This window comes from Muntiacus reevesi, unplaced genomic scaffold, assembly GCF_963930625.1.
Source record: "Muntiacus reevesi unplaced genomic scaffold, mMunRee1.1 SCAFFOLD_38, whole genome shotgun sequence".
Taxonomy (NCBI): Eukaryota; Metazoa; Chordata; class Mammalia; order Artiodactyla; family Cervidae; genus Muntiacus; species Muntiacus reevesi.
The window spans coordinates 2,297,481-2,312,595 of record NW_027077841.1 but is presented as its reverse complement, the minus strand read 5'-3'; positions in this window follow the sequence as shown (position 1 = coordinate 2,312,595).

The window sequence follows — 15,115 nt, the reverse complement described above, 5'->3', positions numbered from 1 at the left end:
AAATGAAACTTCTCAATTATGCAGCAAATACAAACACACTATATGCGTTTAACAAAACTTAAAAAGTAAGCAGTCAGTTACCCTAAGGTTGCACCCTAATACAGATGCCAATTTATCAACAGAAAACCTACACATTTTGAGAGAAAAGAGCTACAATTCAGCCTGTGGTGCATAATTAGAATTTAAGACCAAGAAATGCCATTTCATTCCTCCTAAAGTTTGAACTTTGACCACTCAATACTTTAAGTACTAAGCTATAACTAAGGTGAATGAGAAAGTGGAACTGACAGCAGGAATGGTAATGAAAAATAAACTAACAGACATTTTAATGTAATCTGGTGTAACATACATATTTATACTTTGTCTGCAAAGTAATAGATTTACCTTATTCAGTTATTATAGTTCAAATCTGCCGTGGTAAATTAGAGAACTCTGCCAATGGATGCTTTTAAATACTATTTCAGTTTGAATTTGCACCATACCTGCAACTGCAGCTTACCTACAGTAAAGGTTAACTTTAAGAAATATTTTCCGATTTATATCCTTTATCAAGAAAATAGAGAGAGACTGAGTAACTCTCTTAGTAAATGTCACATTGCACTTGAAAAGATGTGGGTTATTTTCAAATATCTTTTTATGTTGGTTTCTAACGTAATTCCACTGTGATAAGAGAACAGACCCTGTGTGATTTCAATACCTTTAAGACCATGAAATTTTTGCACGTTGTTTTATGTCCTTGGATAAGTTCCAGAGTCTCCCAATTTACAGTCTATGGGAACTTGAATAGAATTTGTGTCCTACTGTTGTGTAAAAATTGTATAAATCTTAATTATATTGAATTGGTTCATAGTGTTTTTCAGGTCTAGTATATCATTCTATTTCTCTACATATTCATTCTATTAATTTTTGAGAGTTTGATACTAAAACTCCAACTAAAAATCTTAATTTATCTCCTTAAAAAATAATTGTAATATACAGTGTATTTTCCAAGTCTCCTGTAAATGTGTTATCATACTTTCAGAATTTAAAAAATTGAAATTAAAAAACTACTATGTATGAAGTAAATAAACCCCAAGGATGTATTGTACAGCACAGAAAAAATAGTCATTATTTCATAATAAAATGGAGTATAATCTGTAAAAATACTGATTCACTGTATTGTATAACTGAAACAAATGTAACATTATAAATCGGCTATGTGCTCATGCATACTCAGTCTCTTCCATCGCGTCTGACTCTTTGCCACCCTATGGACTACAGAACACCAGTTCTTCTTTCCATGGGACTCTCCAGGCAAGAATACTGGAGTGGGTTGCCCTGCCCTCCTCCAGGGGATCTTCCCGACCCAGGGATTGAACCCAAGCCTCCCGTGTCTCCTGCATTGTAGGCGGATTCTTTACTGCTGAACCACCAGGGGAGTAAATCAACTATATTTCAATATAAATACCCTCCTCAAAAGAGAGACTGAGTAGGAAGATAAAGATCAGAGAATCTTAAGTGATACATCAGCCAAGAACCCTGATTTAAACAAAGAAGCTCAATTATATATTATGGCAATCAAGGAAATATGAACACTAGATCTTTGATAATATTAAGGAATCGTGGATAATGATAAAGGAATTTAAATTATTTTTTTAAAGGACTCACTGCCTTTTAAGAAAACATGCTGAAACATTTATGGATGAAATGATGGTATAAGATGATTTGCTTTGCTTTGCTTTAGAATTTGCTTCAACCATCTGTATGAAGGGTTGGGGGGTGAGGTGGGTCGAGCAGAAATAGAAAAAGCTTGTCCTTGAGCTGAAAACTTGGAGCTGGAGGATAAGAGAATATGGAGATTTGTGTTCTATTTTTTGTGTGTGAAATTTTCTACACTATAATCTTTAAAAAAAGAAAAAAAGAAAAAACTAGTAGAGCCATTTTTTTTTTAAATGCAAGTAGGTCATAAGAGAGTAAGAAGATTTCCAATAATGAATAAACAACCTGCAAATAGCTATATATTATGGTTATCCTACTGGAAATTTTAATATAAATAAATTCACTTATTTGGGAAAGTTTCTTTCAGGTTATATGTTGTATTTGGAAAATATAACAGCCATACCCAGGGGCAAGTGACAAGACTCATCTGCACACCTGGGTCTTCACTGCCAGTGCCTGTGACACTTGACTATTTTACCATTTCCACGTTACCATTCTCAGAATATAAGGCAAATCTTGCCTGAATCACTGTCACTGACCCGAGAGGGTCCTAGCCCAGAGTCTTAAGGAAGGTCTTCCTCCAGAAATTAGACACGGTCCTTGTGTAGTTCTGTCCTCTAGAATCTTTCTCCCAAGTAACATAAGAACAAGAGGAGAAAGGCAGAGATGATCTGGATTTCTTGAGCCATCTGGGTGGATCAAGTTTTTTATTTCTTTCCTCTGCACAAAGTCCCTCACCTGTGACAAGCTTCAGCATTAGGTCCTGGTGACACAGTCCCCTGCGGGGGGAGATAGAGAAGTAAGGAGACAGGTAGTAGTAAGTAGCTTCTTAATCTGACTAAGATCAATTTAATTTGAAAGAGGAAGTAGCTTTACAGCAATCCTTTTTCTCATCATTGCCAGATTACCTCATTGCTTTAAAAGAAAATGAATTCCTCCATCTCAAGTGTTTGGCAAACAATAGTCAGCAGATTTGTGTAAAAAAAAAAGTATACATAGTCAATTAGGGGTCGATTACAAATTTCTATTTGGGGAGTCTCCAAATTGGGAACCTGAGAGTAGAGTAGAAAAAAGATTTTTCCCTTTGAATACTTCATGCTTTTAAAATTTTGAGCCATGTGAATGTATTGCTTTATGTAATTAATTAGTTAACTTATTAAAAATAAAGATTAAATAAATAAATAAAAATAAAGATAAAAATGGAGATCATAATGCCTAAAAAGAGATTAAGATCACAGGGCCATTTGCTTCTAATGTAAAAACTAATACAAATCACTCTGTTAAGAATCAAAAGGCTATTATAATTAAATGACACATAATATCAGATTTTCTTTTGCAAAATAGGCCCTTATGGGCAAAGTTGGTGAATTCTGAATAAAATCTCTAAGTTAGATAACAATATTGTATCAATATTAATTTCCTGACTTTAATAATAGTACTGTGGTCATATAAAAGTTTTTTTAAGAAACACACTTCAAAACATTAGGGGTAAAGTGGTGTCATATCTGCAACTTTCTCTGAAAGAGTGGGGATGAGATATATAGAGAAAGACAGAGAGAAAATAATAATAATAAAGTAGACTCGATAAAATGTTGATATTTACTGGCAAAGAGGGGGAGCGCCTGGAACTCTCATACACTAATGGCAGAAGTAAAAAAATTATGACTATTTTTGAAACCAGGCAATGCTTTAATAATGTTAAACATAGACTTATCATATGGCCTAGCAATTACATTCCTAGGTATTTACCCTAGAGAAATTAAAACATAGAGATCCAAAACATGTGTCTAAGAATGTTCATATCAACTTTATTCATAATAGCCCAAAGTGCAAACAATCTCCATGTTCATCAATAGGAGAGTGAATCACATTCATCAATAGGAGATGAATAAACAAATATTTATCAACAGGAGAGTGAATAAACAAATGTATTCTCACACAAATGTTTGACAAACATTATTTTCACAAACAAATGTATCCACCTGCAAAGTGGGAGACCTGGGTTCCATCTGATCCCTGGGTTGGGAAGATTCCCTCGAGAAGGGGAAGGCTACTACTCCAGCATTCTGGCCTGAAGAATTCCACAGGCTGTATACACATGAGGTGACAAAGGGTCAGATATGACTGAGTAAGTTTCACTTCACTTCATTCACACACCAGACACTGGGACATGATTCCCATGGGTCCCTTGTGTTTCCACATGTCTTATGAATAGAGGTGCTGACAGTTTTGCTCCAGACAATCTTCTTTAAAAAAAAAAAAACACTTGCACAGTAGATACCCTTGGAAAATATAATTTCTCCATCTGGAGCAGAAGGCAAATTTTTTGGAGTCCAGTATGATGAAGATAATGTCTCCTTCCAGGAACAAAGGTTGGGCAGATTTTCTTGAAGTCTCTTATTAAAGATTGAGGTTTTCTAAGCTTAGGGTTCCTCAGCTATGACTCAAGATTTACTATGTGTGGACATTTAGGTTGTTTTTACCTGTATAAGTTTATTGAGGCATAACTTACATGCAAAAAAATCATATTTGATCTGGTACAAGCATGAATCCGAGGCAGCCTAACTTTTTAGCTTGCAAACAGGATAAAATCTCAGATTCTTCACAGTCCTTGCCAGTGGAATGCTGCCCAGCAACAAAAAGGAAAGAATCACTGAGACACACAGCAGTACAGATGAGTCTTGCAAACATTATGCTGCGTGAAAAAGCTGAGCCCGAATCAAGTATGATACTGTCTAATTTTATTTACTGAAAATTCTCCATCGAGCAGAATAAATCTGTATTAATAGAAATCACAATGGCAGTTGCCTGAGACAGGGAGTTTGGGGCATGTTGACAGAGGTAAAGGATGAAGGATTTTCCCAAGAGTCCAGTGGTTAAGAATTATCCTTGCAGTGCATGGGACACGGGTTCCGGGAACCAAGGTTCTGCATGCTGCAGCACAGCTAAGGCCACGCGCTGCGGATACTAGGTGAGGAGGAGCCCCACAATGCGACTAAGGCCCGGTGCAGGCAAATAACCAAGTCTTTAAAAGGAGGTGAGGGGGAAGCTTTCTAGCGTGGTGGGAGTGGTGGAACTATTTTGTATCTTTGTTGTGTTTGCATGGATATATACATCTTTCAAAGTGCATCAAACAGTGTGCCCTAAAATGTATAATTTTGTTATATGTGAATTACGCCTCAGTAAAATTACATAGAAATAGTCTAAATATTTATCAACATGTGAACAGATATGCAAAATATGGTATATACATAAAATGGAATATTATTCAGCCTTGAAAAGGAATGAAATTCTGAAACATGCTAGAACATGGGTGTTCCTTGAAATCATTACACTACGTGAGAGAAGTCAGACATGAGAAGACAGTTACTGTGTGATTCCACTTCTTTGAGCTGCCTGGAATAGACAAATTCATAGACAGAAAGTAGAGCAGTGGTTATCCAGGGCTGTGGAGTTGTGGTCTAGTGGGTACAAGGTTTCAGTTTGGAAGGATGAAATAATTCTGGAGATGGAGGTGATGGTGTTGTACAACAGTGTGAACACACTTAATGCCACTTAACTGGACACTCAAAATGTTTAAAATGATAAATGTTATATCTAGTACATTTATATGTATTACAGTAGTGGTGTGAAAAAAAAATAATCTCTCTCTCCAGTGGTGTGCTGCAAAATGTATAACAACCAGCTATAAGAGGGAAGCATATTGGTAGTATTCACTTTGATAGAAACACTCCCACAGTGATCCAGTTCAAGCAACAGTGTGATATCACTGAATGTAGAGTTTGGAAAAGATACAAACAACTGACTTTACAAAGTCAATATGAGTTGGCTCAAAGACACTACTGTCTCTGTCCAACCAACCGATTGTTAGTACACAGCAAATCCAGTAAAGAAAACACAACATAAAAGTTATAAAGAAAAAGGGAAAAAAATCACCCCACCACTACTTATAGGCAGTTGTCTGTATGCCAGCCAGGGAGGTCGATGGTTATTTGTGGGCTGATAATATACAGGAACAACAAAGTGCCAGTTCACTGATCCTGCAGGCTGGAAGGCATCAATTCTGGTTGGTTGGTACCCATTGCCACATCAGTTATTAAATCTTGTGGCTCTTATTCCTGGTGGTGACATCCAGAAAAGGAAAACTGTGGGACCTTCTTGAATCATGTAAGTTTAGCTACCAGTAGGTAACCCTTTAAAATTTTTATCGATCTTTACTGTCATCATATTCCCTTTGTTTTGGCACAAAATGGCTGCAAAAGTACAGGAGATACAAAATTTTGAAGCCATTTCCAGAAGATTTAGGCTGATTCTCGGTGCCAGTGACTCTCAGATAGGGTGTGCATGTAATTACTTGGAGTAATCTTCATTTTGAAAGAACTACAGGTGATTCTAATGCAGTTGGTTCACAGAACACATTTGGCAACATGGTTCGATGAGGTAGCTCTTTCCCTTCTCCCCTTTCATAATTTCACACCACAACCACATTGCTCTAAGATGCAAATTAGGGTAACTGATGTTATAAAACATGTCCCAATGTGTGTATAACAATGTCTGAAATGATTTTAAGAATATTCAGTATAGAAAAGGTGACATAAAATTGTGCTAATTCATTTTACTGTCATTGGTGAAACAAGTGTTATTCAAGCCTTTTGATGTGGCAGAAATATTTTAAGACAACCCCTTCTATTCTTTGAGCAGGAAATAAAATCTAGCAAACTGTGTAGCCAGTAACCTTAGGGATGGTACTTGAGGCTTGATCTCTAAAAGATGTTGAGTCCAAAAGTTGAACCTAAATCTGCCTGTATTGTTCTGCCTTGAGTGAATCTTTCATGCAGGCTGTGATCAGTGCATTTAAAAGAGCAGAGATCTGAATTTTATTGAGATTTACCTTATGTTTTATTATTGTGGGCTTGCCAGGTGGCACTAGTGGTAAAGAACCCACCTGCCAATGCAGGTGATGTAAGAGGTGCTGATTGGATTTCTGGGTCAGGAAGATCGAGGAGGGTGTGGCAACCCACTCCAGTATTCTTGCCTGGAGAATCCTATAAACAGATGAACCTGGTGGGCTACAGTCCGTAGAGTCGCAAAGAGTCGGATACAACTGAAGCAACTTAGCATGCATGCATGTTTTATTAATAATGAATTTCTGTTTAGTAAATGTTTCATAGTTATGTGCCAGACTTGCTTTCCTTATAACATGGTGGCAAGGTTAAGAAGGCATCGTTAGTCTTCATCCACTCTAATTAATAAATGCTACATGAATCTACCAAAAAGAACCTTATAACTGTGCTTGAAAAGTTGGCTTAGGGTAGCTCTTTATAGGGTGTTTGGGGGAACACTAAACCCCAAGATGCTCATTTGAAGATAGAAGACCTGCAAAAAAAGAAAAAAAAAAAAAAGAGAGAGAGAGAGAGAAGAGAAAGAAGACTTGCATGATTAAATAAACATAGGAAATGCTGCATAGGCGAATATTTTATTTTTTTTAATTTAGTCCACCATTTACCAAAGTTATTGATTAAAGATTTTAAAATTTCATAAGAATAACATTTTGTGGAATATATATTTAGCAAAGAATTCTCCAGTGCTCTGGTGAAAATTTTAGCTGTGAAGGGGAACACAGGGATAGAGAGGCAAATTAATTTGGCATTCTTGACTTCAAACTTACATTAACCACATTTGTTTCCACTATTAAATGTAAAGAATTTGATGGATTTAACAACAGTCATCAAGGATAGTCAAAAGGTAACTTCCTCAGTGGTCTGGTGCAGCCAAAAATCAACTGGAGAATATACCTCAGGTGCCCGCTGCAACTCGAGAAAAATCATGAGGCTTCCCCCTCGCTACGAGATGAACCCCAATTCCCCAGCATTGCGTGAAGACCAATTCCGTGTTCCCCATCAAACAAGAAAGGAGCCTTGACTTCCTTGATGGAACTCCAGAGAGGCCCCAAGAACACTGTCACAAGTCTAGAGGGACCTGAGGTCACCGCAATCACACAAAAGAGCTCCATGTACCACAAATCAACTCGAGATGAGGCCTGATTCCCCTGCAATGGCTCCAGAGCTAGCAGGCGTTCCCCTGCAAACACAGCAAGTGGCTTGCCTTCCTTTAGGCAACTCCAGAGATTCCGCGAGAACACCATCCCAAGTCTAGAGGAACACGAGTTCAGCACAGCAACTAGAGAGAAGCTCCGTGTACAGCAAATCATCTCGAGATGAGAGCTGATTCTCTGGCTTTGACTCAAGAGGAATGCCAACTTTCCACAAGCACCTCAAGAGGAGGCTTCTCTCAGCTATAGGTATGTGAGAGGGACCCTGAGTTTGCTGCCTCAAGTGGAATGGACACCGAGATGCCGTGACTCGAGATAAGGCCGGATTTCCCTGCAGTGACCTGAATGCAAGCTCGTCTTTCATCTCACGAGATGAAGGGATGTCTGAATCCCCTGTGGAGACCCTAGAGAAAGCCCTAGTTCCACGTATCATCTCAACAGGAGGCCTCACACTCCTTTCAAAACTTGAGAGTCACGCGGAGGTCAATGCCTCAAAAGGAGACGATTCCTGACTCCTCTTGAAAATTGATAGGAATCCCAATATCCCTGTGGCAACTGGACAGGAACCCTGGGTCTCTCGCCTCACCTTGAGAGGGGTCCCTATTGCCCTATCAAGCCTCGATGAGAATACCGAGGTGTCCCTAACATCTAGGCAGGAGTCCTGACGTCACTGAACAACATGAGTTTTGAAGGGTCATTCCCGCCGTAACTCGAGAAGATACCCCAGGTCCCCACCACAACTCAAGAAAACCCAGGAGAATTCACCCTCGCCGTGAGATGAGGCCCAATTCCACTGCATCGCATGTAAAGCAATTCCGTGTTCCCCATAAAACAGGATATGAGCCTTGACTTCCGTGATGGAACTCCAGAGAGTCCCCAAGAACACTGTCGCAAGTGTAGAGGGACACTGAGGTCCCCGCAGCAACACGAAAGTGCTCCGAGTACCCAGATCAACTCGAGATGAGACCCGATTCCCCTGCACTGGCTCCAGAGCAATCCCGCTTTCCTCATCAAACTAGACAAGTGGCTTGACTTCCCTTAGGCAACTCCAGAGATTCCCCGAGAGCACCGTCCCAAGTCTAGAGGAACACCAAGTTCAGCACAGCAACTCGAGAAAAGCTCCGTGTACCCCAAAACATTCGAGATGAGAGCTGATTCCCTGGCTTCGACTCAAGAGGAATGCCAACTTTCCACAAGCAGCTCAAGCGGAGGCTTTTCTCAGCTCTAGGTATGTGAGAGGGACCCTGAGTTTGCTGCCTCAAGTGGAATGGACACCGAGATGCCCTGACTCGAAATAAGGCTGGATTTCCCTGCAGTGACTTGAATGCAGGCTCGTCTTTCATCTCACAAGATGAAGAGATGTCTGAATCCCCTGTGGAGACCCTAAAGAAAGCCCTAGTTCCCCACCTCATCTTGACAGGAGGCCTTACATCCCTTTGACAACTCGAGAGGAACACGGAGTTCAGTGCTTCAAAAGGAGACGATGCCTAACACCTCTTGAAAATTGATAGGAATAGCAATATCCCTGTGGCAACTGCAAAGGGAAGCTGGGTCAACACCTCACCTCGAGAGGCATCCCTATTGCCCTGCCAAGCCTCGAGGAGAATCCCGAGGTGTCCTTCAAAACTAGACAGGAGTCCTGTCGCCGCTCAACCAACACGGGTTTTGAAGGGCCATCCTCGCCGTAACCCAAGAACATACCCTAGGTCCCAGCCGCAACTCAACATAAACCATGAGACTTCCCCCTGGCCGCGAGGTGAGGCCCGATTCCCCTGCACTGAGTGCAGAGCAAATCCGTGTTCCCCATCAAACATGAAAGGAGGCTTCACTTCCTAGATGAAACTCCACATAGTCCCCAAGAACACTGCCAGAGGTCGAGAGGGACCCTGAGGTCACCGCAGCAAAACAAAAGAATTCGTGTAAATGAAATCAACTCGAGATGAGGCGCGATTGCCCTGCATTGGCTCCAGAGCCATCTCGCATTCCCCATCAAACATGACAAGTGGCTTGACTTCCTTTAGGCAACTCCAGAGATTCACCAAGAGTACCGTCCAATATCTAAAGGAACACAAAGTTCAGCACTGCAACTCGAGAAAAGCTCCCTGTACCCCCAAATCATCTCGAGTTGAGAGCTGCTTCCCTGGATTCAACTCAAGAGGAATGCCAACTGTCCACAAGTACCTCAAGAGGAGGCTTCTCTCAGTTATATGTATGTGAGATGGGCCCTGAGTTTGTGGCCTCAAGTGAAATGGACACCGAGATGTCCTGACTCGAAATAAGGCTGGATTTCCCTGCAGTGACTTGAATGCAGGCTCGTCTTTCATCTCACGAGATGAAGGGATGTCTGAATCCCCTGTGGTGACCCTAGAGAAAGCCCTAGTTCCTGGCCTCATCCCAACATGAGACCTCACATCCCTGTGAAAACTCGAGAGGCACACGGAGTTAAATGCTTCAAAAGGAGACGATGGCTGACTCTTCTTGAAAAATGATAGGAATCCCAAAATTCCTGTGGCCACTGCAAATGGAACCTGGGTTTCCCCTCTCACCTTGAGAGGCGTCCCTATTGCCCTCCCAAGCCCCGAGGAGAATCCCGAGGTGTCCCTCGCAACTAGACAGGAGTCCTGACATCACTGATCCAACCCGAGTTTTGAAGGGCCATCCTCGTCATAACACGAGAACATAATCCAGGTTCCCACCGCAACTCGAGAAAAACAATGACACTTTCCCCTCGCCACGAGATGAGGCCCGATTCCCCTGCACTGCATGCAGAGCAAGTCCGTGTTCCCCATCAAACAGGAAAGGAGCCTTGACTTCCTTGATGGCACTCCAGAGAGTCCCCAGGAACACTTTCACAAGTCTAGAGGGACCCTGAGGTCCCCGAAACAACATGAAAGCGCTCCATGTACTCCAAATCAACTCGAGATGAGGCCTGATTCCCCTGCACTGCATGCAGAGCAAGTCCATGTTCCCCATCAAACACGAAAAGAGCCTTGACTTCCTAGATGAAACTCCACATAGTCCCCAAGAACACTGTCACAGTTCTGCAGGGACCCTGAAGTGACAGCAGCAGCACGAAAGAACTCGTTTAACTCAAATCAACTCTAGATGAGACCCGATTCCCCTGCATTGACTCCAGAGACATCCCTCATTCCCCACTAAACAGGGCAAATAGCCTGACTTCCTTTAGGCAACCCCAGAGATTCACCGAGAGCACCGTCCCATATCTAGAGGAACACCAAGTTCAGCACAGCAACTCGACAAAAGCTCCGTGTACCCCAAAACATTTCGAGATGAGAGTTATGACACAGGAGGAATGGAAACTTTCCACAAGCACCTCAAGAGGAGGCTACTCTGAGCTATAGGTATGTGAGAGGGATCCTGAGTTTGCTGCCTCGTGTGGAATGGGCACCGAAATGCCCTTACTCGAAATAAGGCCTGATTTCCCTGCAGTGACTTGAATGCAGTCTCGTCTATCATCTCACAAGAAGAAGGGATGTCTAAATCCCCTGTGGATACCCTAGAGAAAGCCCAAGTTCCCTGCCTCATCTCGACAGGAGGCCTCACATCCCTTTGAAACTTTGAGAGGCACGTGGAGTTCAATGCCTCAAAAGTAGATGATGCCTGCCTCCTCTTGAAAATTGATAGGAATCTCAATATCTCTGTGGCAACTGGAAAGGGACCCTGGGTCTCCACTTTACCTCGAGAGACTTCCCTATTGCCCTCCCAAGCCCCGAGGAGAATCCCGAGGTGTCCCTCGCAACTAGACAGGTGTCCTGACGTCGCTGACCCAACACAAGTTTTGAAGGTCCATCCCCACCGCAACTCAAGAACATACCCCAGGTTCCCACCGCAACTCGAGAAAAACCATGAGACATCCCCCTCGCCGTGAGATGAGGTCTGATTCCCCTGCATTGCATGCAGAGCATGTGTGTGTTCCCCATCATACTTGAAAAGAGTTTTGACTTCCTTGATGGAACTCCAGAGAGTCCCCAAGAACACTGTTACAAAGCTAGAGGGACCCTGCGGACTCCGCAGCAACATGAAAGAGCTCGTGTACCCCAAATCAACTCGAGATGAGGCCCAATTCACCTGAATTGGGTCCAGAGCCATCACACGTTCCCCATCAAATACAACATGTGGCTTGACCTCCTTTACGCAACTCCAGAGATTCCATGAGAACATCATTCCAAGTCCAGAGGAACACCAAGTTCTGCAGAGCAACTCGAGAAAAGCTCCATGTACCCCAAATCATCTCGAGATGAGAGCTGATTCGCTGAACTCGACTCAAAGGGAATTCCAACTTTCCACAAGCACCTCAAGAGGAGGCTTCTCTCAGCTATAAGTATCATAGTGGGACCCTGAGCTTGCTGCCTCAAGTGGAATGTACAATGAGATTCCCAGACTCGAAAAAAGGCCAGATTTCCCTGCAGTGACGTGAATGCAGGCTCGTCTTTCATCTCACAAGATGAAGGGATATCTGAATCCCCCGTGGAGACCCTAAAGAAAGCCCTTGTTCCCCGACTCATCTCGACAGGAGGCCACACATCCCTTTGACAACTCGAGAGGAGTGCAGAGTTCAAGGCGTCAAAAGGAGACGACGCCTGACTCACCTTGAAAATTGATAGGGATCTCAATATCCCTCTGGCAACTGCGAAGGAAGTCTGGGTCTCCTGTCTCACCTCGAGAGGCGTCCCTATTGCCCTGCCAAGCCTCAAGGAGAATCCCGAGGTATCCCTGGCAATTAGACATGAGTCCTGAAGTCGCTGAACCAACATGAGTTTTGAAGGGCCATCCCCGCCGTAATACGAGAACATACCCCAGATTCCCGCTGAAACTCAAGAAAAACCATGAGACTTCCCCATCGCTGCGAGATGAAGCCCGATTGCAATGCTGCGTGCAGAGCAAGTCTGTGTTCCTCATTAAACACAAAAGGAGCCTTGACTTCCTTGATGGACCTCCAGAAAGTCCCCAAGAACACTATCACAAGTCTAGCGGGACCCTGAGGTCCCCGCAGCAACACAAAAGAGCATCGTGTACCCCAAATCGACTCGAGATGAGGTGTGATTCCCCTGCATTGCATGCAGACCACATCTGAGTTCCCCATCAAACACTAAAGGAGCCTTGACTTCCTAGATGAAATTCCACATAGTCCCCAAGAAGACTGGGGACTTCAGCACCTCACAAGTCTAGAGGTGCTGAGGCCACCACAGCAACACATAAGAGCTTCGTGTACTACAAATCAACTTGACATGAGGCCGGATTCCCCTCCATTGGCTCCAGAGCCATCGTGCATTCCCCATCAAACAGATCAAGTAGCTTGACTTCTTTTAGCAACCCCAGAGATTAACCGAGAGCACCATCCCATATCTAGAGGAACACCAAGTTCAGCACAGCAACTCGACAAAAGCTCCGTGTACCACAAATCATCTCAAGATGAGAGCTGATTCCCTGGATTGGACTCAAGAGGAATGCCAACGTTCCACAAGCAACTCAAGAGGAGGCTTCTCTCAGCTATATGTATGTGAAAGGGAACCTGATTTTGCTGCTTCAAGTGGAATGGACATCGAGATGCCCTGATTCAAAATAAGGCCGGATTTCCCTGCATTGACTTGAATGCAGGCTCATCTTTCATCTCACATAAAGAAGGGATGTCTGAATCCCTTGTGGAGACCCTAGAGAAAGCACTAGTTCCCTGCCTTATCTCGACATGAGGCCTGACTTCCCTTTGAAAACTCGAGAGGCATTCGAAGTTCAATGCTTCAAAAGGAGACGAAGCCTGACTCCTTTTCAAAATTGATAGGAATCACGATATCCCTGTGGCAACTGGACAGGAACCCTGGGTCTCTCGCCTCACTTCGAGAGGCATCCCTATTGCCCATGCAAGCCTCGAGGAGAATTCCGAGGTGTCCCTCGAAACTAGAGAGGAATCTTGACGTTGCTGATCCAACACAAGTTTTGAAGGTCCATCCTCGTCGTAACTAGAAAACATAACCCAGGTTCTTGCCGCAACTCGAGAAAAACCATGAGGCTTTCACCTGGCCATGAGATGAGGCCTGAATCCCCTGCACTGCAGGCAGAGCAATTCCCTGTTCCCCATGAACACGAAAGGAGCCTTGACTTCCTTGATGGAACTCCAAAGAGTCCCCAGGAACACTGTCACTGGTATAGAGGGACACTGAGTTCCCCACAGCAACACGAAAGCGCTCCGTGTACTTCAAATCAACACGAGGTGAGGCCTGATTCCCCTGCATGGTCTCCAGAGCCATCCAGCATTCCCCATCAAACACGACAAGTGGCTTGTCTTCCTTTAGGCAACTCCAGAGTTTACCCGAGAACACCGTCCTAAGTATAGAGGAACACCACGTTCAGCACAGCAACTAGAAAACATCTCTGTGTACCTCAAATCATCTCGAGATGAGTGCTGATTCCCTGGCTTTGACTCAAGAGGAATGCCAGCTTTAAACAACACCTAAAGAGGAGGCTTCTCTCAGCTATAGGTATGTGAGAGGGACCCTGAGTTTGCTGCCTCAAGTGGCATGGACACTGAGAAGCCCTGACTCAAAATAAGGCCAGGTGTCCCTGCAGTGGCTTGAATGCAGGCTCATCTCTCATCTCACAAGATGAAGGGATGTCTGAATCCCCTGTGGAGACCCTAGAGAATACCCTAGTTCCCAGCCTCATCTTAAAAGGAGGCCTCACATCCCTTTGACAACTCGAGAGGAACACAGAGCAACATGTAAAGGCTCTGTGTACTCCAAAACAACTCGAGATGAGGCCCGATTCCCCTGCACTGCGTTCAGAGCAAGTCTGTGTTCCCCATCAAACACGAAAGGAGCTTTGACTTCCCTGATGGAAATCCAGAGAGTCCCCAGGAACACTGTCACAAGTTTCGAGGGTCCCTGAGGTCCCCGCAGCAACATGAAAATGCACTGTGTACTTGAAATCAACTCGAGATGAGGCCCGCTTCCCATGCACTGCATGCAAAGCAAGTCTGTGTTCCCCATAAAACACGAAAGGAGCCTTGACTTCCTTGATGGAAATCCAGAGAGTCCCCAGGAACACTTTGAAAAGTCTAGAGGGACCCTGAGAACCCCACAGCAACATGAAAGTGCACTGTGTGCTTCAAATCAACTCGAGATGAGGCCCGATTCCCCTGCATTAGCTCCAGAGCCATCACTCATTCCCCATCAAACACAACAAGTGGCTTGACTTCCTTTAGGCAACTCCAGAGATTACCTGAGAATACCGTCTCAAGACAAGAGGAATACCAAGTTCAGCACAGCAACTCGAGAAAAGTTCCGTGTACCCCAAATCATCTCGAGATGAGAGCTGATTCCCTGGCTTCGACTCAAGAGGAATGCCAAC